The sequence below is a fragment of the Struthio camelus genome, chromosome 1, assembly GCF_040807025.1.
Source record: "Struthio camelus isolate bStrCam1 chromosome 1, bStrCam1.hap1, whole genome shotgun sequence".
Taxonomy (NCBI): domain Eukaryota; kingdom Metazoa; phylum Chordata; class Aves; order Struthioniformes; family Struthionidae; genus Struthio; species Struthio camelus.
Genome location: NC_090942.1, coordinates 152,040,786 through 152,050,663, shown reverse-complemented (window position 1 = coordinate 152,050,663; position 9,878 = coordinate 152,040,786). Strand labels below are relative to the sequence as shown.

Below are 9,878 nucleotides of genomic sequence, written 5' to 3'. Positions count from 1 at the left end.
TTTTCCAATTAGAATGACTTATTTCACTTTCTCCTTCTGATCATAAAGGTGCGCAAGAACGTAAACGCTTAACTTGCTGTAGTCTATTCTGGGATCAGGTCTCGTTCACACTAGAGAGGGGTTGCTGGTGTGGTTGTGTCAGTGTCTTGACACAATCTTACACTGCAGCCATAGCTTTTCCGGGAAGAAATACTTCTGCGCATCTAGACTATTTCAATCATGAATTTGGTTCAAACTCTATTGGCAAAAACACCTTTTTACCTGTAGGAGCTGTAGGCTGACTAGGAGTTTCACTGATACATTTTCTCACAGGGATGTCCTTAACTAGCACTTTACATCGGTGGCCATTACTGTTGCAGCTTTGGAGAGAATCCCAGTATCTTTTGCAGCTCACGGGGAATACAGTATTGAGAAAGAAACTGCATTTTATTCCTTATTCAGTGTTTTCTTAGTAAGAAACACTTTTTTGGTGCATAGAAATGTTTTTACTTCCTTCTCCGATCGACCAGAAACCTAAAAAAAAGCAAGTTCAGTGAGCAGATGTCAGCTGATCCCAAAGTCTGTACTAAGAACGTGGTGGTGACTCCCTGAGAGTTCAACAGAATCTAAATGTCTTGCTGGTTCGGTACAAGGTTTTACACCCAGCAGGTAAGCCTCTGCATTTTAACTTGAAAGCTCAAAAGACATAAATAACATTTCTACAGCCAGCCAACAAACAGAATTTCTTAGCACAATGCAATCTTGCTGTGGGGGTTTTTGTGGACGTGTGTTTCCCATCAGGCATTACACTGCTGTGCACACAGGGCTTAGCCATAAGCAGAAGTGGTGATGCTCGGCCGTTTATGCCCCACAAATTACTGAAGTTGTAGTATAGATGAGAAAGGATTAGTTAAGCCATTTGATTAGAAGCTGGTGCTTATTAAATAAGTTTGGGAATGTAACATCACTGTTTGTCATAAATGTCCTTACTGTGGTGGTGTGGCAGGAGAGAGAGGAGTAGTTATCATGTAGATAAGCTAGATAAGTCTAAATTATTAATACCGAATAACTCACTGTGCAGAAAAGATAACACACAATGTCAGGCAATGGAATAATGCTAGTTCGGTTACGTCTTTTTTTGTGTCCCTGATGAAGGGTTTTTAACCCTGATTATACCCTGTCTTAGCAGTGAGATTTGCTTTCTGTAGGGATATTCAGCTCCAGGCAAGGTGGAAGGATGTTTCCAAAGCCGGTAACTGGGTCAAGTCTAATTATAATAGATAATTCGCACATCTCATTTATGGCAAAAGGAAATTTTGTCTCAGGGTAGGTGAATCCAGTTTAGTTTATCCAAAGCAGACTAAAATAGCGTCTAAAGAGAAAGAAAAAGATCTTTTGCTAAGCCCCATCACTGAAATGGAAAGACAACATTAAAACCCTCAATTCAAACCAATTTCAACAACAAAATTAAACTAAGCTGTGACAGGCAGTAACCCCCCCAAATTTAGCAGTTTCCAAAACCTGGAATTCCCCTCTCGTGGGGAAGTCTGCAATGTTGAAAATTCCACTTGCATCTGAACTAGGAGGAACAACTGGAATCTGCTAATTTTTTGTGTACACAGTGATAGCGGATATTTTCTAACAAATTTTGCAACCTATTCCCTTGGGTGAAATCTTTTGTTAGGATAAGAATGAAACAATGACATTGAGTCATTTTGGCTCATAATGTGATATATTACACATAATATTCAAAGCATTTCAACATATTCTATTCTGAAATAAAAGTCGGAATGACACTACTGAAATTAAACCTTCTTGTATTATTAAAAAAAATAACTATCATCCCAAAACAGGATTGGCAAACTAATACAGCACTAAAGAACATTTTTGGTTTTGTTGACTCAGCATTTTCCATTTTAGAAGTTGTGTTTTAGCACCTGAAGTTTAAGGTGGGATGACTGTTAATGACTTACTTGCAGTTTCTATACTTTGTATTAGAAGAGGCCTAGCCAAATGTGTAAAAGCTACACAGCCTTTCAGTGAAGAAAATAGATGAGAACAGTTTTTTTAGTTACTGTAGAAAGCTTATTTCTGTATAAAATTAGTTTCTTTAAATGACTAGAATATGTGTTTGTGTTGTCTCTGTCTCCTTTGTTCCTCTGCTTGGATAAATAATAAATTCAAAATCCCTCATAAAAATGTACACAATTGTAATGACTGGGAAGTTTATAACATTTTAGCACTTAGTATCATCAAATCCCTTTACATACAAGTATCCAGTGCTCTTGGATAAGTAAAATCCAATACACATTCACAAATGTTCCTCAACTTAGTATTCCATACAGCTGTCAACTTTCTGAAAAAGGATATGCATCTGGCATATTAGACGCAGAGTTTGTTTATGCACAAAGTGTACACGTTTGAATAGCTGGGTCCAGGTGCTTGATGGGAGCAGTCTCAATCAATATGTCTACGTGTTTTCCTGTCCTTCATTTTTCCACTCTAAGGTGTTTGTTCCCTAACACAGAGATATGGTGAAAGCATTCAAAAGACAAGTGCAGCTATTCGTTATGGAGGGGAAAAGGGAAAGGAAAAAGAAAGCAAGGGAAGGCAAGGCAAGGCAAGACAAGGCCAGGCAAGGCAAGGCAAGGCAAGGGAGGGGAAGGGAAGGGAGGGGAAGGGAAGGGAGGGGAAGGAAAAGGACAGGACAGGAGAAATGTCTGTTTACCATATATCTATACAATTATTTTGTCATGTTAATAAAACGTTATACACTGTCGCACGTATGATCTGTGGAAGTGACTGCTAAAAATCCAAGAAACTGAGGGAAAACTCTCTATGCTTTGTTATTACCAAGAAAACACAGATTAGATTTATATTTCATCTCTTCTAATATAAAGTCCAAGGATGTTCAGACGCAGTAGTTTGGCTTGAGCCCAACTTTGATTCCTCAGGCTAATTTCTGTCTCCTGACTTTTTCTTTCTTTATTCAGAAATAAGTGGAAAGGCAGCTGGGCACGCTGTCATGCCAGGAGTCTCAGAAGGTATCAGCTCTTTCATTAATTACTTTTTTGCTCTCCCTCTGCTTTATGTTAAAAACAGCCTAGCTGAGTATGTAGAAGTTGCATAGGCTTCAGTGAAAATGTACTTATGGGACCCTTTAATCTGTCAGGTTACATCACATAAACTGAGGGGATCATATTCAAACAATTGTAAAACTATTTTCTTGCCCGAAAGAGCACACCATGATGCCATTTAGCTGGAACCTGAAGCTATGGGTATCCTGCTGTGGTATCATGTGCAGCAAGCGCATGTGATTGTTCTCCTGAGGCATTTGTTACATGCATCTTGTTAACCCTAGTTCGGTCAAAATAACTGTGTTCACTGCTGCTTGACCTATTTTAGCATAATTTAGCCCTGAATGTGGTGCATTTCAGTTGCAGTAAGTTATTCAGCTGGCATTAATAACATGGGAACTTAAAATGGAACCATAAGAGTCTGAAAATATCATTCTTATTAACTCAACAGTTTGGTTTCAGTAATTTATGCATCTTTCGGGACTGACCTAATATTTAACCGTACGTAAAAGAGCAAGCAGTAATCAATCCCAGACCTAAATGATTTTTTTCCCTGTAACAAACCAGACTTTTCTCAGGCTTTAGAAAAAGGAGTGCATTTAAGAGTTTCTAAGCCTTGTTAGTAGCTGCACCTATAGGAACTCTAAAATTGCATTCTTGTTAAAGTCAGACAAGGATCTACTGCTATTTCTACTACAGCAGGAATAAAGTCAGATTTGTTTAAAGCTTGAGCACTAATGGCAAGATCCAGAACACTTAAATACCATCTAGTTTGGGACTGAGGTACAATTCAGGCACCTGATCAGAAATCCCACTGTCCACTGCCTCCAAAACCCCTCCAAGCACCTCTCAGTTGGCCTAGGCGCTCCTGGGGCACCTAGTGCCTGTAGCTTTGTCACAGCTCTGTTGCCCCAATGAATTGTGGCAGGGTGAATCCTGGGTGCCCTGAGGGGCTCGAACTGGCAGGCACCAGCGCCTGAGTCCACAACAGGAGAACTGAGTTCAACACTAAGGGCTGCAGCAGTGGAGACAACTGCCTGCATAACCTACAGGGAAAACCCTAGGTCTTAAATCTTCCCCAGAATAAAGGTTTGAGCATACTGACTCGAGCTACGTGGGCTAACCCCCAAGCTGAAGAGGGAACAGAGCAAACATAGTAGGAAATTGCTGCAGGGAGTAATTCTCGTGCAGGGGCTTCTGCCTTAAAAGAGGACAGAAGGCAGGTCCCAGATTTGCTCCCAAGATTTTTTCTGATTCTATCTCCTGTTGCAAGAATGGAGGGTGCAAAGAGCAGAAGCCTCTCCGATGAGAGCCCTATTCCCCACGAAGGGATGGGCCCTTCCCAGCTCCTAAAAGATGCACCGTGAAGAAACATGGGTGCACCTACAAAGACTAGCTCTCGTATACATGTTCAACCCACCCCACCAGCTCCTCAGGCTATAAAAGGCTTAAAGCTCCAGATTTCTCTTGAGCACAAACTTGTAACTAAAAGCTCAAAGGTACGTGACAAAATCACTGCTCATGCATGCCTTTTTTGTAAGAGGCAACTGCGTGGTCCGGATCATGCAAGGACCAAGCAGCCCAGAACCAGGCACTCACGCTATAGACGAGGCATCTCTAGACCATTGGCTATATCTAGGCAACTCCCTCCTCAATAGGCAGGATTTCTGGGGTGCCCTTCTGCACTAGTTACTCCCCATTGGCTGAAGAGGGTACCTGCTTACCACCTGGGTGCCTCTTCTTGGGCCAGACATCTGTGACTGAGACGACACAAAATCTAAGTGAGGCACTTAAAGTACAGGGTCTGCGTCATGCATTAAAAATCTGGTGTAAGAAAGCATTCTTCAACTAATAAAACAGCTATAAACCTCATACCTATTAGTGCATTGATTGGTACAGCCTTTTGGGTGTTTACAAGGATCACTGTGTGTCTGAAGTTAGACATGCGCTTACAGACCTTGCTGGAATGGGGTCACAGAATACTGCTTTTAGTCCGTGCTTCAGGAATTGCTGTAGAGTAGCTATCGTGACCTACATATTGTGGCCTGTACTGACACTTCACGTGACAAGGCAGAATCCTGTTCAGAAGTTTTAAAGGTGATATATCCGGTGGGGGAGAGAGACAGGAGGCAGCATTCATCAACACAAGGATGATTCCTTCGTTCCCTCAGGCTTAAAACATGCCATAATGCAAGGTTCAGGGTCCCAGTCTTTTGGGGGAGGATTTAAGTTACAGGCAGTTTTTTGCCTACAGCCTTCCCTGTGAGCTACTTGGTTCACTCAAATGCTTGCAGCTCAGATTTCCAGGTGTGGCCGGGAACTTGTGGTCCCAAAAGCGCATCCTCAGCAGTGAAGGTTCGGGTCCAAAGGGCTGCGCTGGAGCCGTGGAGGCACTCAGCAAAGCACATGGCAAAAGGGCTCTGCAGTAACTTTGTACAAAGTCAAACTTGACTTCACTTGTCAGCTTGCTCTGTGTGACTCACCGAAGGTGCTGAACAGACTAACGAGTGGGAGGAGGAAACAGGGGGAGAGGAAGAAAGGGAGATGAGCAGCCAAATGAAACTAGGAACACTGATTTATGACCAAAAAAAAAAAAAAGGAGGAGGGTGTTTTGGGTGTTTTCTAGAAAGTTATACTAGTCCTTTTCTGGCTCTAATATGAATGGCATGCAAACCAAGATCTCCCAGATTTGGGGGGGGGGGGAAAGAAAGTATGAATCAGAACTTCTAGCTAAAATGAGATAATAACACTTTTAACCTGATCGTTATGTTGGAACTCCAGGGATTTGATTTATTCAGCTGTCACTTATCGCACATCGCAAGCGTTAACGGAAGACATGTTGGAACTGCAACCTTTATTTAGGGTTTGTTGGCATGATTTCATTTTAAGCGGGGCTTCTGGGAGTTGTTTTTCATCTTCAAGCAGTTGCCACTTCTAACAGGAAAAGGGAAAGCCTTTCTTTGTTAGCTGCTAGTGCAGGATGGTTATTAAGAAAGCTGGAATTGGGGTTTGCCGGGATGGGAATGAGTGTGCTGTGGGGGATGTCTCCTAACCCGTGTTGGGAAGGGGTTAGTGCAGAGGTGGTTTTTGTTAGAGTATCAGCATGGTGGGGAAGAAATGATTCCTTTGGACTCCTTTCCTTTGAAGATGCTGCGAGAGAGCAAGTAACACATAACGCTAAACCAGATTTTTTACTGGTGTTGAAAAGGGGATATTTCTCCCAGGGAATCATGATTGGCACAGGGACACATGATGTCTCTGAAGGCCAAAAGTCATGTTTACTTTTTTTCCTGGACAGGTTTCCTGCATCCTGACCTGGCCGTGTTCCTCTCTTCCCAGCCCCCACCCCATCCTACTTTCAGTCTTGCCGGGGTCCTCTGGGAGTAGTTTCTCATAGAGACTGTGCGATTGCCAAACTCTGCAACCATGTTGTGATGTACACAAAGAAAGATTTTTGTTGAGATGATTGTGTTCACTTGAGAATGAGGTTAAGATTTATATCCTGGTGTCCATAAATAAAAGGCCACAGAGCCTCTGGTTTGAACACAAATATCCCTGCCCACCCAATGCCCCGAGATGAACCTGGGCAGGGGAGGTTGCTGTAAGATCCCTCCGGTGAGACTCCCCGGAGGCCGGTAGTGAGTATTGTGAAGTGGCTTTTCCCTCCAAAGAAGGGCTGACATGAAGGTACATCAAAGAAAACAATGAGTGCCTCCCGCTCTGACCTACATATTTCATTCTGAGAGACTCAACTACATCTGCTAGATCACTTGGAACAACTGTTATCCTTTAGAAATGAAAAATCATTTCTTTAGGGAATAAGATGTGGGGGGGGGGGGAAGCGTAGTGGCTTGCTAGGGCACAGAACATTTAAACTCTGCTGTATTGATTGTAGTTTATGATTGAATGCAATCATTACTGTGTCTATATTTTTCTGTTTCAATGAAACCATCAGGCAGTGAGTCATGCTGTGCATGTAACCTGGAGGAAAGTGCAAAGAGGCTGCTGAGGAGTAGCAGTACAAAAATACCATTGGCATCTTTTCCCTAGGAGAGCAGGGCTCTGGACAATTTCCATAGTGTATTGCTGTTTTTCTATTACATGCATTCTCCACTCAAACATCTAATAGAATCAAGGACACAGTTATGAGTCTTCTCGCACATGCTGTTCCTTAATTAAAGAACAGCTATAATAGAAATCCTACTTTTTTTTTTTTTTGCTTTTTAACAAGCTCAAATTCTTATAGGCATTAAAAGGGTGTATGCTTTTCTTTTAATTTGGAGATTAAAAAAATCTTACAGTAGATCAAGAGCAAGGCTGCAGTTTGAATTCTTCAGTGAAAGAAGATGCACTATCATTAGCAACAAACCAATTTTAATTAGCCCACTCCTGGGTATGCAGTGACACACGCCAAATGTATAGAAGTTTGGAGGAAGGGGAGATATCATCCTCTTGGTTTACTGAACCAAGTCTGTAACAAGTGAAGGCCTACAAAAATGTTTTAATTTGCCATTTTTAATAATCTGGATTTTGTTTTGTCTTTTTGCTATTTTTTTCCATTGAAGGCACAAAAATCTGGGTTGGGAATTACGCGCCCCCACTCCTCCACCCTGAACTGTGCTTCTTTCAGTTCCATTTGGGGATGGAGCATATTTTTATTAAGCTAAAGAGGAAAAAGCCGTCCTAATTAGTAATGCCTCGTTGCATTAGAAATCAAGGTCCGCAGCTACCAACCTGTGGCGACGCAGTGGGAAGACGTGATTGCAGTTTGATTCAGCTGTACCAGGCACTGAGTAAAGATTACGTGCTGAAAGCCTGGCACCCTGTCTCCGTGTGCCCATCAAGAGCACAGCCCTAACTGCACGGAGCAGGGTCGCAGCAGCGGGAGCAACGACAGCAGCGCCTTCCCTTCGCGGTTTAACCAGGGCAGCCAGAAATCTCAGCTCGCCTGCATTAAGAAATACGTGATTTGAAGGGAGTTTCCCCACAAACCTCATCTGTGGGACACGACATATGCCAAAACCATCCCAGCAGCTGTGGGCTGCAGCACAGTGGCTTGCCTTCTGCCCCAGCAGGGGCTGGAAGGATTTTAAAGAAAATAAGGCTAATTGCAACACGGGGCAACTGTGTGCAGAAGCTGGCTGAAATATGAAGTCGCAATTTCTCAGCACCCTCCTTGCCAATTTATATCAGATGTGGTTAATGGAAAGAAGCTGCAGCGCTACTGTAATGGTGCCCAGCGGCGCTATTTCTGGGTGTCCCAGCCCGCAACTTCCCCATTCGGGGCTGATGAATCAGGCTGGGAAGAAGGAGGCAGAGATTGGCATATGCTTTCATTGCCACAAAGTATAACCCTCTCCCTTTGTCCCCCTATTAAGGTGTGAAACGACGCTTGCAAGGACAGAAGCGAGGACTCGTGGAGGGTCACACTGAGGGGTGCAGCACCGTGAATGTGGGCGGCCACCAGGGCACAAGGAGCTCACACTGGGCAGGAGCCCCACCAGGAGCTGGGCATCATGGACGGGGAGAGATGTTTGTCCACGGTTGCTTTGCTGAGGCCTGAGGTCCATGCAATTGCACATGTGTTTGCAGTTAAGCCCATTCATCCAACTTTGTGGCCAAGTCAGATTTTAGCTTCATTTTTTTTTAATTCCCAGGAAAAAGCAGCTCCCACGCTAGACATTTCCTCTGGAGGAGCAGACAGCGCTGGGTGCACTCAGGAGCCCACTCAGGTTGACACAGCCTCTTTAAACCTGCAGAGACATTTAATATTTCCTGAGGTTGATATATTTTTCCATCTCTTGGGAGAGTTAGGCTATTTTTGTAGCTTTTTTTTTTTTTTCTGAGGGACAGAAAGTTGTCTGGCTTTTCAGTCTATTTTTGATATCCTGGCATGTACTGCTATACTTTCAGAGGTGATCCATTCAATTCACTTGTGGCTATGGCTGAGGTTTATCTTGAGTCTGTAAGTCAAGCAGGGATTTTTAAGCAGGGATTATTTTATGGGATTTACTTTGATGGGGGTCTTCTCCCTGTTGCTGAGAAGGATACATTTGGATTCTCTCAATGGCTAGAGAGGGCAACTTTAGTTTTTCACCATCTTCTTTATCAGAGTAGTGCAAAGTGTACAGATAGTGTAACTTGGAAACAGAGATAAAAATGAAGAAATATCTTCTTTTTTTTTAAATCTCTAAATAAGGAGCAGTTTTATTTTTTTGAAATCTCTCTTTCTTAACGTTTGGGAAAAAACACAGCCACCAGCTGAGCAAAAGGCCTTGACCCAGCAGCTTTGCTGAAAAAGGGGCAGGCATTTTGATAGCAACATCATTCTAGCTTGTTAAAACCTATGTTGCATGGAAACAGCATAAAACAGAAATACAAGAGCAGGAATCAGAGAAGCTGATAAAAAAAAATGAACAAAGAATTTTATCTCCTTCATGCTGGGGCAAAAGTACATTTTACAACAGTCACATGTGCAGCCAACCCAAGGGATGACCCAAGCAATCTCACATTGCTGCCAGCTTCCTCCTCATCCAGGCTGTCAGCTAGAAACCTCATTCTTTTACTAGTCAACAGAGCAGATTTGAGCTTGGTGCCATTGTGATGGCAGAAATCCTAGAATGTCACATTAAAAGTATTTTTTTTCTCCTCTGTAGAACTGTATTAGAAAGAGACTTTTGGAACTTACTGGGAAGATACTTCCACCTTGAAGACACAAATGAGTGCTAATGGTCGTCTGCATACTTAAGTGTACAGCTGCTATCTGTTTTCTTAGTCAGTGCTTGGATCTTGAAATCAAAATCTGAGATTCATCAACGTTGG

General features: G+C 42.7%; 1 long non-coding RNA gene across 1 annotated transcript; it reads left to right on the top strand.

The window, feature by feature from the left end:
• The first annotated feature begins 517 nt into the window (after positions 1 to 517).
• On the top strand, positions 518 to 8,785 carry LOC138065809 (uncharacterized). The gene is made up of 3 exons (XR_011138878.1): positions 518 to 648; positions 2,973 to 3,023; positions 8,435 to 8,785. It is a non-coding gene; the product is annotated as an uncharacterized lncRNA (long non-coding RNA).
• Positions 8,786 to 9,878: the final 1,093 nt, after the last annotated feature.